The sequence below is a fragment of the Paramisgurnus dabryanus genome, chromosome 15 (genome assembly GCF_030506205.2).
Source record: "Paramisgurnus dabryanus chromosome 15, PD_genome_1.1, whole genome shotgun sequence".
Lineage (NCBI taxonomy): Eukaryota > Metazoa > Chordata > Actinopteri > Cypriniformes > Cobitidae > Paramisgurnus > Paramisgurnus dabryanus.
The window spans coordinates 35777649-35795734 of record NC_133351.1 but is presented as its reverse complement, the minus strand read 5'-3'; the positions used below and the strand labels follow the sequence as shown (position 1 = coordinate 35795734).

Sequence of the window (18086 nt, the reverse complement as noted above, 5' to 3'; positions counted from 1 at the left end):
CAGCACCCCTGATATCGTCTTCTCTCGAAGCTAAGCAGGCTCGAGCCTGGTTAATTCCTGGTGAGGGACCGCCTCCGGTGGCGGGACTAGTGTAGAATATTTTTAACCGGGCGGCCAAGTCTCCTCTAGGCGGCATAATGTCCGTGAAAGAAAACTCCATGTTTTAAAAAAAGGATGAATGAACCTTATGAACCCAATAGACACATATCCCTAACTGCATGCATTACTAGATGTAAAAGTAATGTCTGTGTGAATTTTACACCTTTTTTACATCTGATTTACTGTCTGTTAATGAACCAAAATATCCAATGCAGTAACTTTCTTAAAAGTCGATCGGAAAATATAAATTCCATGATAAAACGTACACTTACTTCAAATAGCAGAGCTCAGCGCAATGGATTTAAAAAAAAAGAAATTACGGATCATCTTACTTTGCAAAGTTAGAGAAGTTACTCAGTCGGGAGCAGTGAATGATTTTCTCTCGTTATTATTTTCTTAACTTTAATGACAGACGCGTCGGCGGTTTAGGCTCATCATAAGAACGAACGCATTAAAATGTTTAGTCGTTTAAGACATGCAGTGACCAATTGTTTGCTGAAAAGCTATTTTGACATTTGAGCATTTTCAGTTCATGCCAAAAAGACGCGAACATGAACTCGTTTAAGCTCTAGTTCTGCACGCGGGCAATCGGTGGGTACGATGCCCCCGTCCAGGTGTCAGGTTCAAGGCCGCAGTCCAGTCCAGCTGGTAATCATACAGTATAGCTTATAAAGATCACTTCGCGAATGAAAACTCGGCGTTGGGTTTTGTTGTAAAAAGAAACTAAACAAAAAAAAAACTGTGCAAATAAGGAAAAGGCAAGCCAATATTAGACTTTTTCCAGTCCCCGGATAGACAATTTCTGTACACTCTTCCAGCTTACGCTGAAATCATGTCGTATTAGCAATGTACGTTAATACACTGAAAAAAATGGACTTGGTGGGTCTTTGAATTTAAATAAAATAAACATGTATATGCAACACAAAATATTTATATTCCTTGTGTAAACATAATTTAATTGATTAGGATGAAAATGTTTTGTTTGAATGTAAAATGAACACATTATTCTCACATTGATTAAAATTGATTGAATTGAATACTTAAAGCAATAAAATTGAGTTTGCACACAAAATGGCACCTCCTGAGCAGAAGGTGGCAGTAACGCTCAATAAAAAGGACGTCAATCGCCATAAAAGAAGAATAAACATCGTTTGTTTTGGGCGCCAAAATGAAGACTCAGCAGCAGTCAGTCAGAAGAACTCTCTCAGACGGACACCACGTTATTAAAGTAAGTTCTATTATATATTTATGTTCACTTTATACGTGATACATCTTCATTAGATAGACAGTTTTTTTTTACAATATGTAGCCATTGCAATGACTTGTAGTAAAAATGAGTTTGGAGGATGTTGGTGGAGTAAGTTAACGTTACAGTCAGTCAGTCAGTCAGTCAGTAAGTAAGGCTCATAAAGAAAAACAGTGTTTTAAAAATGTCAGCTGTATAACGTTATTTCACGTTTGGTAGTTTTATCCGAGTTGAAAACTGACAGATTTGAGTTGACTTTTGAGGCACTTTTTACTCAGTTGTTCTATGGAAACGGTTCAGGACAAATAAAACGCTAACCAAACGTTATTCTGTCCAGAGTAACGTTATCCATGTAAGTAATTTACCAGATGATGTCAATTGACTACATTAATAAAGACATTGCGTATGAAACAAACTGTCTGCTTAATCAGATGAACAGACCCGCGTCAGTTATTCGTGACTTCACTACGCCACGAGCAACACTTGATTCTATTAGAAAAAGCTTTTTTTAAATGCCTCGCGTGACGTCTGGTATATTAACTGAAAAAATTGCTTTGAAGTGCCACACCTTAAAGCTGACGTTTTCAGAAGAGCACCTTGTTTTAAGATCTCATTTTGTCCAAAATTACGTCCTATGACAGATATAATACTTATTTCATTATTGCTCTGTGTATGTGTGACCTTAATCATTTGAGGTTGTGTGTTGATTTCACCTCTGAATATTTCCTCTTATAGGTCCATCATCCTTGCATGCGCTACACACTCAAAAGCATTGGTAAGTAATTCCTATCACTGTTTTACTGCTGTTAGTAGCTAAATCTTATTTTTGTAACTAATATGCATGTATTATTCTTTGACTCGCAGTACTCAAATATACAATGGTTGGTTAATTTGTTTTCAGATAAATGCTGAATTTAAAAGAATCACTACTGTCTTATGTTCCTGCGTGTCACCTGGACCTCCAATCCAAAAACCTGACGAAACTCTTCTATCAGAAAGGAGGACAGCTAGCAAACAGACTTCAAACAATGAATGATCAAATGACAGAAGTAAGTAATATAGATTCATAGACATAAAAATGTGTAAACATTGTTGGAAGTACAGAAAATGTAGTATGTTTTAGTTACATCTTTTGGCACACGGGTCATTAAAACACCTGGGAAGATTTAAAGGGGTAGTTCACCCAAAAATAAAAATTCTCATCACTTACTCCCTATCATGTTGTTACAAACCTTTATAAATGTCTTTGTTCTGATGAACACTAAGGAAGATATTTTGAGGAATGTTTGTTCCCAAACCAATCATAAGCCCCATTCACTTCCATAGTAGGGAAATATAATACTATGGAAGTGAATGGGGCTCATGAACAGTTTGGTTGCAAACATTCCTCAAAATAAATGTCTTCCTTCGTGTTCATCAGAACAAAGACATTTATACAGGTAACCCATATATTTGTAACCAATTGTAATATGCTGTGGCAATGCACATGGGTCTGTATACTTACATTTATATTTGTTTGCATTGTACTAATTTCCAATGACACTTTTATTGTAACAGTAACTTTTTTTCTGTTTCTTTAACTACATTTGTCTGTTTTGTACAGGGCATGAATGAAGTCAGCATCAGTGTGGTCATTTGAAGACACCAATGTTGGGATTTGTGCTCTCAAACAACATGCTTCTTGTGATGAAGAAGAGGATCTTTGTATAGTCCTGGAAGCCATGAAGGTGTTGCAACATCGTGCCATGTTGTTTGCGCTGATGTATGCCTTAAACCTGAGCTATCCTGATCTCTGCTTTATTTTTGAAGAAATCCAAAAGATTTTAATGGAACTGCATTGAGCGTAACTTTAACGAACAGTTTCTTTCAGTGAAAGGATCAGAAAGACTGTGCTGCTCATTTATGTTCTTTTTATTTATCTGTTTTAAGTGTTTTTTCTTATTAAAACATTAAACGTTTGCTGCTCAGAGTTGATTTTGGAAATGGTTGTTGTATTTTGTTTTTGTTGAATCTTTGATTATCAGTTTATACAAATGCTGTAGCTCTGACTTTCTGAAGGATTGATATATTCCAGTTTGTAAATCCATTTAAAAAATAATAGTACTTACTGTTTTGCATGTCTCTTTGGAATGCAGTGTTTGTGCTTTAGCACTTCTAAATCTACTGTGATAGTAACTATTTTAAACATTTGGGTCAGTTTTACAGATGGGGCTTTTTCTAGTCCCAGACTTTTGCAATGCCTTAATTTGAAAACATATTGCACTGACATATCTTGACATATAGCCATTGTTTTGTCTCAAGATGTACTCCAGTGTTGTTTTTGTAAGGTAGGTTTGTTTGTAAACTTTTTTTTGTAAAAAATATCCTAATATAACTAGGGCCTAGTCATGGATTAATCTACAACCTGTTTGGGAAATTGCCCCTTTGTATGTACTGCATGTGCTGATTGTTGTAATAGTTATTGACTGTTGTTGAATTAATGTGTAGTGATTTAAATGAATTGGTGATCTGAAAGCAGTGGTTCCCTTTCAGTCGGTCACTACGACGTCACGTCGTGACCGACGAATTGGGAACCGCTCCGCGGGTGACCTATCTACTTCGAGAAACTATAAAAACGCCAATGAACTTGGCATGCAGGTATTTGCATAATGCCGGCGCCGCCCCGCCAGGTGCGTATATAAGCCGCAGGTGCACAATACCAAATTAGCTTTATTGCTTCGAAGCCGGCAGACATCTGCTCTCGAGAAGCTTTCTATCTGATCTTCGTAGATCCTGTTCTGGAAGGGAAGAAAATAAGATCTCAGCTTGCTGAAGTTGGTTGGGCAAAGACACCTCAGCGGAGGCTCGCAGTGTTTTTTCTCCACCCTTTCTCTCTCTCTCTCTGTCTCTTTAATTTAGGACTTGAGTTCGAGTGAGTGCGTTGCCTCTCCCTGTGTGTTTCACCAGCTCGCACAAAAGAGTGATTTCCCTAAAAGAGCAGCACGTTTGAGCTTTGTGTCTTTTTAAAGACAGCCACTCATTCGTGTCACGGTCGGGGTCGTCTTTTTAAAGATGGATTTCCGTCCGTGTTCGGTTTCTGGATGCGGTGTGTTCATCGCCCCCCGGGATGGCCACCAGCGTTGTCTTTCGTGTCTGGGGCTCCAGCACGCAGAGGCAGCGTTGCGTGATAGTTCATGCTCCATCTGTGAGGGCATGACTATGGCGGATTTGCGGAGACGGGTGTCGTTTCTCCGGGAACGGCGCCCGCCTTCCAAGTCTGGTGCTGCTAAGAGCGCAGCTACCAGACTTGCGAAGGATGATCTCCGTATAACGGTGCTGGGTCGGTCTGCTGGTTCGTCCAGCAGCTCCCAGCGCCCTGATCCGTTGCCAGCGGAGGTCCCGATGGAGACGAGCGGCCCGTGTTCTACGGTGTCCTCGCGCTCTGTCGAGCCTCCACCCGACGCGATGTCCACCGTAACATCGGAAGGGGGGTTGTCAGCCTCGGACGTCGATCCGGATCCGCTCCCGCCTTCGGGCCAGGTTGCGGCTTCTGCGTTCGACCCCGAGATGGCAGCCATGCTCGCCCGGGCGGCGGAGGCGGTCGGCTTGGAGTGGACTAAACCTCCCCCACCTGAACCGTCCCGCCTCGATGATTGGTTCTTCGGGGGTGCCAGGGCTTCTCAGTCCTCGCCCCCGGTGCCTTTCTTCCCCGAGGTGCATGAAGAGCTGACGCGGTCGTGGAAAACCCCGTTTTCCGCCCGGAACCGACCGTTTCAGCCTTCACCCCTCACCTCTCTCGAGGGTGGAGATGCCAAGGGGTACACTGGTATCCCGTCAGTGGAGCGGCCGGTCGCGATGCAGTTGTGTCCGGCCGGTGTCGCTTCCTCCTGGCGGGACCAGCCTACTCTCCCCTCACGGGCCTGTAAGCAGTCTTCGGCGCTGTCCGGTGCTGCTTACAAGGCTTGTGGGGAGGCAGCCTCTGCCCTGCATGCCATGGCATTGCTGCAGGTCCACCAGGCTAAGGCTCTGAGGGACCTGCACGCGGGAGGTCACGACTCGGCGGAGTTCTCTGAACTGCGTGCGGCTACGGATCTGGCGCTCCGTGCGACCAAGGTCACCGCACGCGCCGTCGGGCGTGCGATGTCTACCCTGGTAGTCCAGGAACGCCATCTCTGGCTGTGTCTGGCGGACATGAAGGATGCTGATAAGACCCGGCTCCTGAATGCTCCGGTTTCCCAGACCGGCCTGTTCGGCGAGACGGTCGAGGAGTTTGCCCAGCAATTCTCCGCGGCCAAGAAGCAGACTGAGGCCATCGCTCAGATCATGCCACGTCGGAAGCGTCCTGCGCCTGCCCCGTCCACGTCGGCACCTCAGCCTGCTCCTCGCCGAGGGCGTCCTGCGGCGGCCGCCTCCGTTCCTCCCCGGGGCTCTTCTAAGAAGCGAGGAACCGGTCGTCAGCAGCCCGCCCCGCCCGCTCAGCCCGCTTCAAAGGGTGGAAAAAGAAAATCGAAGCGGCCCTGAGACGGGCGACCTAGAGATGGAGGGGATCGCTCTTCGGGAGATGGTGAAAGCACCACTCCCCCCACCGGAGGAGGGCCGGTTGGGGAATCCTTTGTTTCAATTTTCTGTTCCGCCGACTTTTCAGTCGGCACCCACAATTCCACAAAAAGAGCGAATTCCACTTCCATCTCTAGGTCTTCAGATGAGCGCCGGAGACACGAGCGGGCTCATAACCCCCCCCTCGTTCTCCGACTCATCAGAGGAGTACGAGAGCAACGCACGGGCTCATAACCCCATCGCGCTCTCTGACTTCTCAGGGGAAAGAAGACAATCACGGGCTCATAACCCATCGTCTTCCTCCCCCTTCGCCAGAGGGTGCATCGAGTGGCGTGAGGTGTCTTCAGCAGAGCCTCCCTTACTCACCCACCCAGCAGCGGACTCAGGTGAGTGTTATCATACACAACACTGCTGTCGGTGCGGCCAATACGCACACACCGGCGATCACCTCCGTTGCGCCCGCCGCGGGTACACCGATCGTGCCTTTAGTCCCTCTCGCACGGTGTCTGGGGGCGTGGGAACAGCTTCCCAGCCCGTCGCGTTGGCTTTTACGCACGATTCGTCTCGGCTACGCGATCCAATTTGCCCGGCGTCCCCCCAAATTCTCCGGCGTTCGTTTCACTGCGGTGAGAGCTGCCGATGCGCACGTCCTCCGTGCGGAGATCGCTGTCCTACTGGCGAAGGACGCGATCGAGCCGGTCCCTCCAGCCGAGATGAGGTCGGGGTTTTACAGCCCTTACTTTATTGTACCCAAGAAAAGCGGCGGCTTGCGACCGATCCTGGACCTGCGTTCGCTGAACCGTGCACTTCACAGAATGCCGTTCAAGATGCTGACGCCCAAGCGCATATTTCCATGCATTCGTCCAAACGATTGGTTCGCATCCATCGACCTGAAGGACGCGTACTTCCACGTATCGATTCTCCCCCGGCACAGGCCGTTTCTCCGCTTTGCGTTCGAGGGGCGAGCATACCAGTACAAAGTCCTCCCATTCGGGCTCTCTCTGTCTCCCCGTGTATTCACCAAAGTAGTGGAGGGGGCTTTAAAACCCCTGAGAGAGAAAGGTGTGCGCATTCTCGCGTATTTAGACGATTGGCTCATAATAGCTCAAACACGTCAGACGCTGTGCGATCACAGAGATTTAACTCTGAAACACCTCGCTCGTTTGGGTCTTCGGGTCAACTGGGAAAAGAGCAAGCTTTGCCCCGTGCAGAGAATCTCTTTTCTCGGTATGGAACTGGACTCGATCGATTTGACAGCTCGTCTAACAGAAGCGCGTGTACAGTCGATTCTGACTTGCCTGAATACATTCAAGAGCAAGAGCGCGGTCCCGCTGAAACAATTTCAGAAGCTTTTGGGGCATATGGCAGCAGCCGCAGCTGTAACTCCGCTCGGACTGCTCCATATGCGACCGCTTCAGCATTGGCTTCACGATCGAGTCCCGAGGAGAGCGTGGCTGCGCGGCATTCACCGTGTTATCATTACACCTGCGTGTCGTCGCACTTTCACTCCGTGGTCAGACCGTGCGTTTCTCCGAGCCGGTGTGCCTCTGAGACAGGTCTCCAGGCATGCAATAGTATGCACAGATGCTTCGGACACGGGGTGGGGGGCCACGTACGATGGGCTTGCGGCTTCGGGGGTCTGGACGGCACCCCAGCTGCATTGGCACATAAATTGCCGAGAAATGTGGGCTGTATATCTTGCGCTCTTCCGTTTCAGCAACGAGTTACAGGGCAAAGATGTATTAGTTCGCACAGACAACACTGCGACCGTGGCGTACATCAATCGTCAAGGCGGTTTACGCTCGCGTCACCTGTCGCATCTCGCCCGTCATCTCCTCACTTGGAGTCAGAAGAATTTGAGGTCTCTTCGTGCCATTTACATCCCGGGCACGCTCAATGTAGAGGCGGATGCGCTCTCTCGGGCTGCGCGTCCCGGCGAATGGCGACTCCACCCCATTGCGGTTCAGCAGATTTGGAGACGTTTCGGCAAAGCGCAGATAGATCTGTTTGCTTCCCCAGAGACGACCCATTGTCGCCTGTTCTATTCACTAGCCGACGACTCGCTCGGCGTGGATGCATTGGCACACAGCTGGCCGCGAAACATGCGCAAATACGCGTTCCCTCCGGTGAGCCTCATTGCGCAAACCCTATGCAAAATCCGGGAGGACGAGGAGAGCGTGCTGTTGGTGGCACCGTATTGGACAACCAGGAGTTGGTTTCCAGAACTCTCTCTCCTCGCGACAGCCCCTCCTTGGAAGATTCCCCTGAGGAAGGACCTTCTTTCTCAACAAGAGGGCACATTATGGCACCCGCGCCCCGACCTGTGGAACCTCCATGTGTGGTCTCTGGACGGGGCACGGAGGATTTGAGTGATTTACCGCAAGAGGTATCTAACACTATTGCTGCAGCGCGAGCGCCGTCTACGAGACAGGCTTACGCGCTTAAATGGAACCTGTTTGTCGACTGGTGTTCTTCCCAAAGTGAAAACCCCCGAGAATGCCCGATTAGTGTTGTGCTTTTATATCTCCAGCGCCGTTTGGAGAATAGGCTGTCACCATCCACTATTAAAGTCGATATCGCTGCGATATCAGCTCACCATTCACCCGTAAACGGTAGAACAGTGGGTCAGCACGACCTGGTCATTAGATTTCTCAGAGGCGCTCGAAGACTGAATCCTTCGCGTCCTCCCTCTATTCCTCCTTGGGACCTGTCCTTGGTGCTGAAATCACTCCAGGAAGCCCCATTTGAGCCTCTGCATAGTGTGAGTGTTAAATTTCTTACTATGAAAACATTAACTCTCCTTGCTTTGGCTTCTGTTAAGAGGATAGGGGATATTCATGCATTTTCGGTCGACGAATCGTGCCTTCAGTTCGGGCCGGCTGCATCCAGCGTAACACTGAGACCCCGGCCCGGCTTTGTGCCCAAAGTTCCCACCACTCCTTTCAGAGATCAAGTGGTGAACCTCCAAGCGCTGCCTTTGGAGGAGGCAGACCCAGCCACGGCTTTGTTATGCCCTGTTCGTGCACTACGTGTGTATATAGACAGGACGCAAAGCTTTAGGACCTCAGATCAGCTCTTTGTTTGTTACGGTGGTCAGCAGAAAGGAAAAGCTGTCACCAAGCAGAGGATGTCCCATTGGATTGTGGATACTATAGCCCTTGCATATCAAAAGCAGAATGTGCCTTGTCCATTTAATTTACGTGCTCACTCTACACGCAGTGTGGCATCATCTTGGGCACTGGCTCGCGGATCCTCGCTAACAGATATTTGTAGAGCTGCAGGCTGGGCGACACCTAATACGTTCACAAGATTCTATAGTGTTCGTGTCGAACCGGTTTCCACTCGGGTTCTTTCTACTAACTAGTTAAGAATGCCGAGGGTCGGCTCATGTGTCGGCTTGGAGCCTCTATTTTGGTGCTGCACATCTGCACCAATATGGAAGGCCATCGGGGCAAAAACATCTAAAAAACTGTTTTTGCCTCTCCTCCACCGCCCTGATAGCTGGTGTTGCGGAGCATCCGCTGTCAACCTATCACTGATGTATTCTCTGTAAACCTGTGTAGGCTAGGCGTCCACATTTGTCCCCTACGTGGGGTTCATTTGTGTGTATACTCCGTGGGGTACTAATCCTCCACGTTTTCCTTAGCAGAGCCTGCTCTGCATCTCTCTGCATACTATGTTTTGTTCAGAGACTTTTTATGAGCAACCTATCGGTTGTTTCATATTTTATGTCATCCATTCAACCTTCTTAGGGGATGGCTTCCGCAGTGTTCTAGCTCCGCTCAGTTTAGACGCTTCCCCAGTTCGCTGCTTCACTATCGTGGGTTAAGGAACAGGTAGTGACCGGCCTTCTGCATTTCGCCTTAGGTTCCGCCCCTTACGTGGAGGGCGGAGGGCTTTTACAGACACTGGAAGGGTTCAGCTGCAGTGGCGTTTTGGTAGGGATTCCCAATTCGTCGGTCACGACGTGACGTCGTAGTGACCGACTGAAAGGGAACGTCTCGGTTACGTATGTAACCCTCGTTCCCTGAAGGAAGGGAACGGAGACGTCACGTCCCGTCGCCACAGTTTGCTGTTCCATTGCTGTTTTTTAGGCCGGGCACTGTTGCTCGGCTTCTCAGCAATAATATAGCTAATTTGGTATTGTGCACCTGCGGCTTATATACGCACCTGGCGGGGCGGCGCCGGCATTATGCAAATACCTGCATGCCAAGTTCATTGGCGTTTTTATAGTTTCTCGAAGTAGATAGGTCACCCGCGGAGCGGTTCCCAATTCGTCGGTCACGACGTGACGTCTCCGTTCCCTTCCTTCAGGGAACGAGGGTTACATACGTAACCGAGACGTTTGCCTCAATATCACTAAACTTTTGTTTAAAACTCTTTGCTTTTTATGCCAATGCAAATGTATTTTGTATTTAAAAAAGAAATAAATAACATTTGGATAATTATGGATGATTATTCTGGTTCCAGAAACATAATGAAATTGCTTTAGAGTTACATAATCCCATAATATAAGCATTAAAAAAGCATGTTGGAATTACAGATGAAAGTCTAGTCCCCTTACATAATAAAATGACCTAAACATTACAAAATAAATGTGTTATAGTAAAGAGAAATAGCACTTTGAGTCAACATATTTATATTAGACTACTTGAAACAATTAAAATGTTTTGGTCTGACACATAAAAATTAAATGAGGAAAATTATGTTGGTTTAACACAATCGGATTATGTGGGACCGATGTACACATTAAAATTACGTAAATTGAAAGGATTTTTTTTTTCAGTGTATTCTTTTAATTTTCGTTTTTAACAAACTAAAAAAATAACAGTAGAGAACTTTATGTGATTAAATATTTAATAAAACCAGTCTTAATTGTAATAATAGCAAATGATTTATTCGTTCATTTCTGTGAATCCTTTATTTAAATAAATGTTGTTAAATCCGCTGGCTAGTAGTCGTATTGGTCTATTAGCACAGACGTATAGCTAATAAACGAGCGAGATTTATTAGGGTCTTATAAAGCGAATTGGGCTCGAATATGGGTCCACCGCATATTTGTTGCTTTGTATGAAATATAAAACGTCAACACGCTAGGTGAATAAAAGCAGCACTTTTTATTTGGATTTATAAGGGCTTTAGCACACGCTAGCTTCTTTAAACTAGTCTCAGCGGGCCAGGAAAAAGTGATCTTGGTTTTCAAACATTTGGAGTATTTTGCCACGAGTGCTTGGCTTGTATTTTTCTCCATTTCTCCGTTATTACGTTCAGAGACTTTGTGAGATGTTGTCAGTAGGTTTCAGTAAATTGCTGTCCTTGAACAGCGCTGGCCCTTCAGTATTTTCTACTCTACATGCAGCGCAACGCAGACTGGTCGGCGGAAGGTGCCGCGAGAGGACCGCTCTCGGGTTGTTCTCGCAGTGATCTGACGTCACACGCCGGTCAATCTGCACCTGCTGCTTGTAATAACCTGATTGGCCGGTGCGACATGGACACGTCATGCAATCAAAACGCTTGTTTACCTGTCAGTCTGGCAGCTTGCTTTAACTTCTTTTGTCCGGTGAGAGACGAAGGTATGACCCTTGACTGCTGCAACAATATAATTACATTAAACAACTTTTAACATTCCCATCGGCCCACGGCGGACCGGTGGCCAGTACATGCCTAGGCTCAGCTCACTTGCATTCTTTAAAGTGCTCCAGTTCGCGGCGGCGTTCACTCGCGGCAGTACTACGGTCAACACCCCTGATATCGTCTTCTCTCGAAGCTAAGCAGGCTCGAGCCTGGTTAATTCCTGGTGAGGGACCGCCTCCGGTGGCGGGACTAGTGTAGAATATTTTTAACCGGGCGGCCAAGTCTCCTCTAGGCGGCATAATGTCCGTGAAAGAAAACTCCATGTTTTAAAAAAAGGATGAATGAACCTTATGAACCCAATAGACACATATCCCTAACTGCATGCATTACTAGATGTAAAAGTAATGTCTGTGTGAATTTTACACCTTTTTTACATCTGATTTACTGTCTGTTAATGAACCAAAATATCCAATGCAGTAACTTTCTTAAAAGTCGATCGGAAAATATAAATTCCATGATAAAACGTACACTTACTTCAAATAGCAGAGCTCAGCGCAATGGATTTAAAAAAAAAAAGAAATTACGGATCATCTTACTTTGCAAAGTTAGAGAAGTTACTCAGTCGGGAGCAGTGAATGATTTTCTCTCGTTATTATTTTCTTAACTTTAATGACAGACGCGTCGGCGGTTTAGGCTCATCATAAGAACGAACGCATTAAAATGTTTAGTCGTTTAAGACATGCAGTGACCAATTGTTTGCTGAAAAGCTATTTTGACATTTGAGCATTTTCAGTTCATGCCAAAAAGACGCGAACATGAACTCGTTTAAGCTCTAGTTCTGCACGCGGGCAATCGGTGGGTACGATGCCCCCGTCCAGGTGTCAGGTTCAAGGCCGCAGTCCAGTCCAGCTGGTAATCATACAGTATAGCTTATAAAGATCACTTCGCGAATGAAAACTCGGCGTTGGGTTTTGTTGTAAAAAGAAACTAAACAAAAAAAAAACTGTGCAAATAAGGAAAAGGCAAGCCAATATTAGACTTTTTCCAGTCCCCGGATAGACAATTTCTGTACACTCTTCCAGCTTACGCTGAAATCATGTCGTATTAGCAATGTACGTTAATATTCTTTTAATTTTCGTTTTTAACAAACTAAAAAAATAACAGTAGAGAACTTTATGTGATTAAATATTTAATAAAACCAGTCTTAATTGTAATAATAGCAAATGATTTATTCGTTCATTTCTGTGAATCCTTTATTTAAATAAATGTTGTTAAATCCGCTGGCTAGTAGTCGTATTGGTCTATTAGCACAGACGTATAGCTAATAAACGAGCGAGATTTATTAGGGTCTTATAAAGCGAATTGGGCTCGAATATGGGTCCACCGCATATTTGTTGCTTTGTATGAAATATAAAACGTCAACACGCTAGGTGAATAAAAGCAGCACTTTTTATTTGGATTTATAAGGGCTTTAGCACACGCTAGCTTCTTTAAACTAGTCTCAGCGGGCCAGGAAAAAGTGATCTTGGTTTTCAAACATTTGGAGTATTTTGCCACGAGTGCTTGGCTTGTATTTTTCTCCATTTCTCCGTTATTACGTTCAGAGACTTTGTGAGATGTTGTCAGTAGGTTTCAGTAAATTGCTGTCCTTGAACAGCGCTGGCCCTTCAGTATTTTCTACTCTACATGCAGCGCAACGCAGACTGGTCGGCGGAAGGTGCCGCGAGAGGACCGCTCTCGGGTTGTTCTCGCAGTGATCTGACGTCACACGCCGGTCAATCTGCACCTGCTGCTTGTAATAACCTGATTGGCCGGTGCGACATGGACACGTCATGCAATCAAAACGCTTGTTTACCTGTCAGTCTGGCAGCTTGCTTTAACTTCTTTTGTCCGGTGAGAGACGAAGGTATGACCCTTGACTGCTGCAACAATATAATTACATGAAACAACTTTTAACATTCCCATCGGCCCACGGCGGACCGGTGGCCAGTACATGCCTAGGCTCAGCTCACTTGCATTCTTTAAAGTGCTCCAGTTCGCGGCGGCGTTCACTCGCGGCAGTACTACTGTCAGCACCCCTGATATCGTCTTCTCTCGAAGCTAAGCAGGCTCGAGCCTGGTTAATTCCTGGTGAGGGACCGCCTCCGGTGGCGGGACTAGTGTAGAATATTTTTAACCGGGCGGCCAAGTCTCCTCTAGGCGGCATAATGTCCGTGAAAGAAAACTCCATGTTTTAAAAAAAGGATGAATGAACCTTATGAACCCAATAGACACATATCCCTAACTGCATGCATTACTAGATGTAAAAGTAATGTCTGTGTGAATTTTACACCTTTTTTACATCTGATTTACTGTCTGTTAATGAACCAAAATATCCAATGCAGTAACTTTCTTAAAAGTCGATCGGAAAATATAAATTCCATGATAAAACGTACACTTACTTCAAATAGCAGAGCTCAGCGCAATGGATTTAAAAAAAAAGAAATTACGGATCATCTTACTTTGCAAAGTTAGAGAAGTTACTCAGTCGGGAGCAGTGAATGATTTTCTCTCGTTATTATTTTCTTAACTTTAATGACAGACGCGTCGGCGGTTTAGGCTCATCATAAGAACGAACGCATTAAAATGTTTAGTCGTTTAAGACATGCAGTGACCAATTGTTTGCTGAAAAGCTATTTTGACATTTGAGCATTTTCAGTTCATGCCAAAAAGACGCGAACATGAACTCGTTTAAGCTCTAGTTCTGCACGCGGGCAATCGGTGGGTACGATGCCCCCGTCCAGGTGTCAGGTTCAAGGCCGCAGTCCAGTCCAGCTGGTAATCATACAGTATAGCTTATAAAGATCACTTCGCGAATGAAAACTCGGCGTTGGGTTTTGTTGTAAAAAGAAACTAAACAAAAAAAAACTGTGCAAATAAGGAAAAGGCAAGCCAATATTAGACTTTTTCCAGTCCCCGGATAGACAATTTCTGTACACTCTTCCAGCTTACGCTGAAATCATGTCGTATTAGCAATGTACGTTAATATTCTTTTAATTTTCGTTTTTAACAAACTAAAAAAATAACAGTAGAGAACTTTATGTGATTAAATATTTAATAAAACCAGTCTTAATTGTAATAATAGCAAATGATTTATTCGTTCATTTCTGTGAATCCTTTATTTAAATAAATGTTGTTAAATCCGCTGGCTAGTAGTCGTATTGGTCTATTAGCACAGACGTATAGCTAATAAACGAGCGAGATTTATTAGGGTCTTATAAAGCGAATTGGGCTCGAATATGGGTCCACCGCATATTTGTTGCTTTGTATGAAATATAAAACGTCAACACGCTAGGTGAATAAAAGCAGCACTTTTTATTTGGATTTATAAGGGCTTTAGCACACGCTAGCTTCTTTAAACTAGTCTCAGCGGGCCAGGAAAAAGTGATCTTGGTTTTCACACATTTGGAGTATTTTGCCACGAGTGCTTGGCTTGTATTTTTCTCCATTTCTCCGTTATTACGTTCAGAGACTTTGTGAGATGTTGTCAGTAGGTTTCAGTAAATTGCTGTCCTTGAACAGCGCTGGCCCTTCAGTATTTTCTACTCTACATGCAGCGCAACGCAGACTGGTCGGCGGAAGGTGCCGCGAGAGGACCGCTCTCGGGTTGTTCTCGCAGTGATCTGACGTCACACGCCGGTCAATCTGCACCTGCTGCTTGTAATAACCTGATTGGCCGGTGCGACATGGACACGTCATGCAATCAAAACGCTTGTTTACCTGTCAGTCTGGCAGCTTGCTTTAACTTCTTTTGTCCGGTGAGAGACGAAGGTATGACCCTTGACTGCTGCAACAATATAATTACATTAAACAACTTTTAACATTCCCATCGGCCCACGGCGGACCGGTGGCCAGTACATGCCTAGGCTCAGCTCACGTGCATTCTTTAAAGTGCTCCAGTTCGCGGCGGCGTTCACTCGCGGCAGTACTACGGTCAGCACCCCTGATATCGTCTTCTCTCGAAGCTAAGCAGGCTCGAGCCTGGTTAATTCCTGGTGAGGGACCGCCTCCGGTGGCGGGACTAGTGTAGAATATTTTTAACCGGGCGGCCAAGTCTCCTCTAGGCGGCATAATGTCCGTGAAAGAAAACTCCATGTTTTAAAAAAAGGATGAATGAACCTTATGAACCCAATAGACACATATCCCTAACTGCATGCATTACTACCCAGCAAGCAATAGCCGTCATTTTAACGTCTCGTTTCAGTATAGACCCGATATAGCCGGGCTGTGCCTAGCCCACTTCTAGCCCAATTAAACTTTAATTTGGTTGCATGTGGTTTTTTACAAAATAATTTGTGAGATGGATGCTATTTTATCATGTAAGCAAAGTTAACAGCGATTACAAGGTATTTCTTTTCATTTATTTAAAGTGTTTCATGCATCGTCTGTACGTAGTCACAATTTAGCTCATAAATAGACCGACTACGAATTGTGGGATTTTTATGTTGTTTTGTTGGTCGGTATGTCATGTTGTAGTTGATGTGTTCCGTTGTGCTTTCTGTGCTGAGATATGTGAGTAAATGTCTGTGTGTAAAGTTGAGAGGCTGTGGTTTCGGTTGGGGGAGAGACCAGCAAACGCTGATAACAAAGCCCTGAAGAGAAAACACGCAGAACAGATGGTTTCAATAAACAAGTTGTTTGCTTTATAACTATGTTATATTTAGAGAAAGTGAAAATTAGTATGTTTAACTAATGAATGCATTTAACCAATTCATGAACAATGGAGTACTGTTGTGTTGTTGAATAATTATGTTTTACATATTTACTGCCTACATTTCATGCTGATTGCTAAAAGTGTTAAAGTTACAAAGATGTCCAAATAAGGACTGTGGAAATTGATTTTGTTCCATGTTATATTTCTTTAATTAATCATTTTATTCTATAAACATTGTGTGTTTTATATATGCACTGAGCTATTATGTAGAAATGAGGTGTTTATGTTTGAGAGTGGAGAGTTACCAGTTTTTGTGTGTGTGCTGCAAGGAGGAATTTAGGAATTTACGACTGGCATGGATCAAGATAAGAGAGAGGTCTGAGGGGGAAAAGTATTTAATGATGTTATTAACTAATGCTTTAATATTCACAGGATAAAATATGCCATGTATTTCTTACTTAATCAGTATTAATCATTGAATAATTGATGTAATAAATATAAGATGTTGTCTTTGATAAATGTGTATTAACCAATGAAATGAAGGTTGCATACAGAATAACTTAATGGGGGCAGGGCAGCTCAACCTTGAAGAAACAGAATCTCCTGTATGTATGTATGTATGTGTGTGTGTGTGTGTGTGTGTATGTATGTGTGTGTGTGTGTGTGTGTGTGTTTTCTTTCCTAACAGATGGTTTTAATAATGATTAAAGTGTTTGCTTAGAAGTAGTATTGCAGTAAAAGATTTAATATGTGTTTATCTATCTAAAGAAGTTAATGTGTGCCTTATTCATATAACCAATTTTACAAATAATGAAATGATGTCATGATATTGAAATATGTTTTACATAATAATCACTTTCATCTTACAGCTTATGTTTTTTTATAAATGAATGTTTTATTAATGATTTGTTTTTAAGAAAGCATTATAACATGCTATTCAAAGTGGAGGAGTACTGGAGAGGAACTGCAGGGCTCCCAGGGATGAGAGGAGAACAGTTTGTTTTTCTTTGTCTATGTGTGTCCATCTTTGCCTACAGGCTAAAATTGGGTGTGGTGATGGAGTCAGATGGACGAGGGGAACGGCCTTTGTGGGTGGAGATTTTCTGAAGAAAGATCGACGTCACATATTTTATATATATGCATGTTACTTCCTGAGCTGGTTGTTCGCTACTTGAGAGGACCCAGCGCTGTTAAACTTTTTCAATCTGATCAATAAATATTTGAACTTAGATATTCGTATCTTGTGCCTTTCCTCTAAATTATGAACATGCAAATGGACGCCTTAAAGTCCAACAGAATAAACCACGTTTAGCCCAGAAATAACCATGAATTTAATTACATGTTGTTTTGCCAAAATGATTTGTGAGATGTATGATATTTAATAATGTAAACAAAGTTCAAAGCAATTAAGGTATTTTGTTTCATTTCTTTAAAGTGTTTTATGCACCGTCTGTACTTAGCCACTATTTAGCTTACAAATAGACCGACTACGAATAACCCACGTTTAGCCCAGAAATAACCATTAATTTAATTACATGTGGTTTTTGCCAAAATAACTTGTGAGATGTATGGTATTTCATTGTAAGCAAAAGTTAACAGCGATTACAAGGTTTGTTTCATTTCTTTAAAGTGTTTTATGCACCGTCGTACATAGCCACTATTTAGCTCATAAATAGACCGACTACGAACAAACCATGTTTAGCCCAAAATAACCTTGAATTTAATAAAATTTTGTTTTTGCCAAAATAACTTGCAAGATTTATGATATTTCATCAGGCATGCAAAGACACCAGTGAAATTAAGATGTTTGGTTTTATTTATCTTATCTGAATATCTGCTGTCACGCATAACATTCATTATTTGACCGTATTTCAAAGATAAACAAAATCCAGTTACAACTCCGAACCGCTAAATGGCAGCAGTACACCAACACGGGGC

At 44.0% G+C, this 18086-nt stretch overlaps 1 long non-coding RNA gene across 1 annotated transcript; it reads left to right on the top strand.

Moving 5' to 3' along the window:
- Window positions 1-1723: 1723 nt before the first annotated feature.
- Window positions 1724-3837, top strand: LOC135782882 (uncharacterized). Its single transcript, XR_010545529.2, has 3 exons — window positions 1724-2120; window positions 2247-2394; window positions 2949-3837. It is a non-coding gene; the product is annotated as an uncharacterized lncRNA (long non-coding RNA).
- Window positions 3838-18086: the final 14249 nt, after the last annotated feature.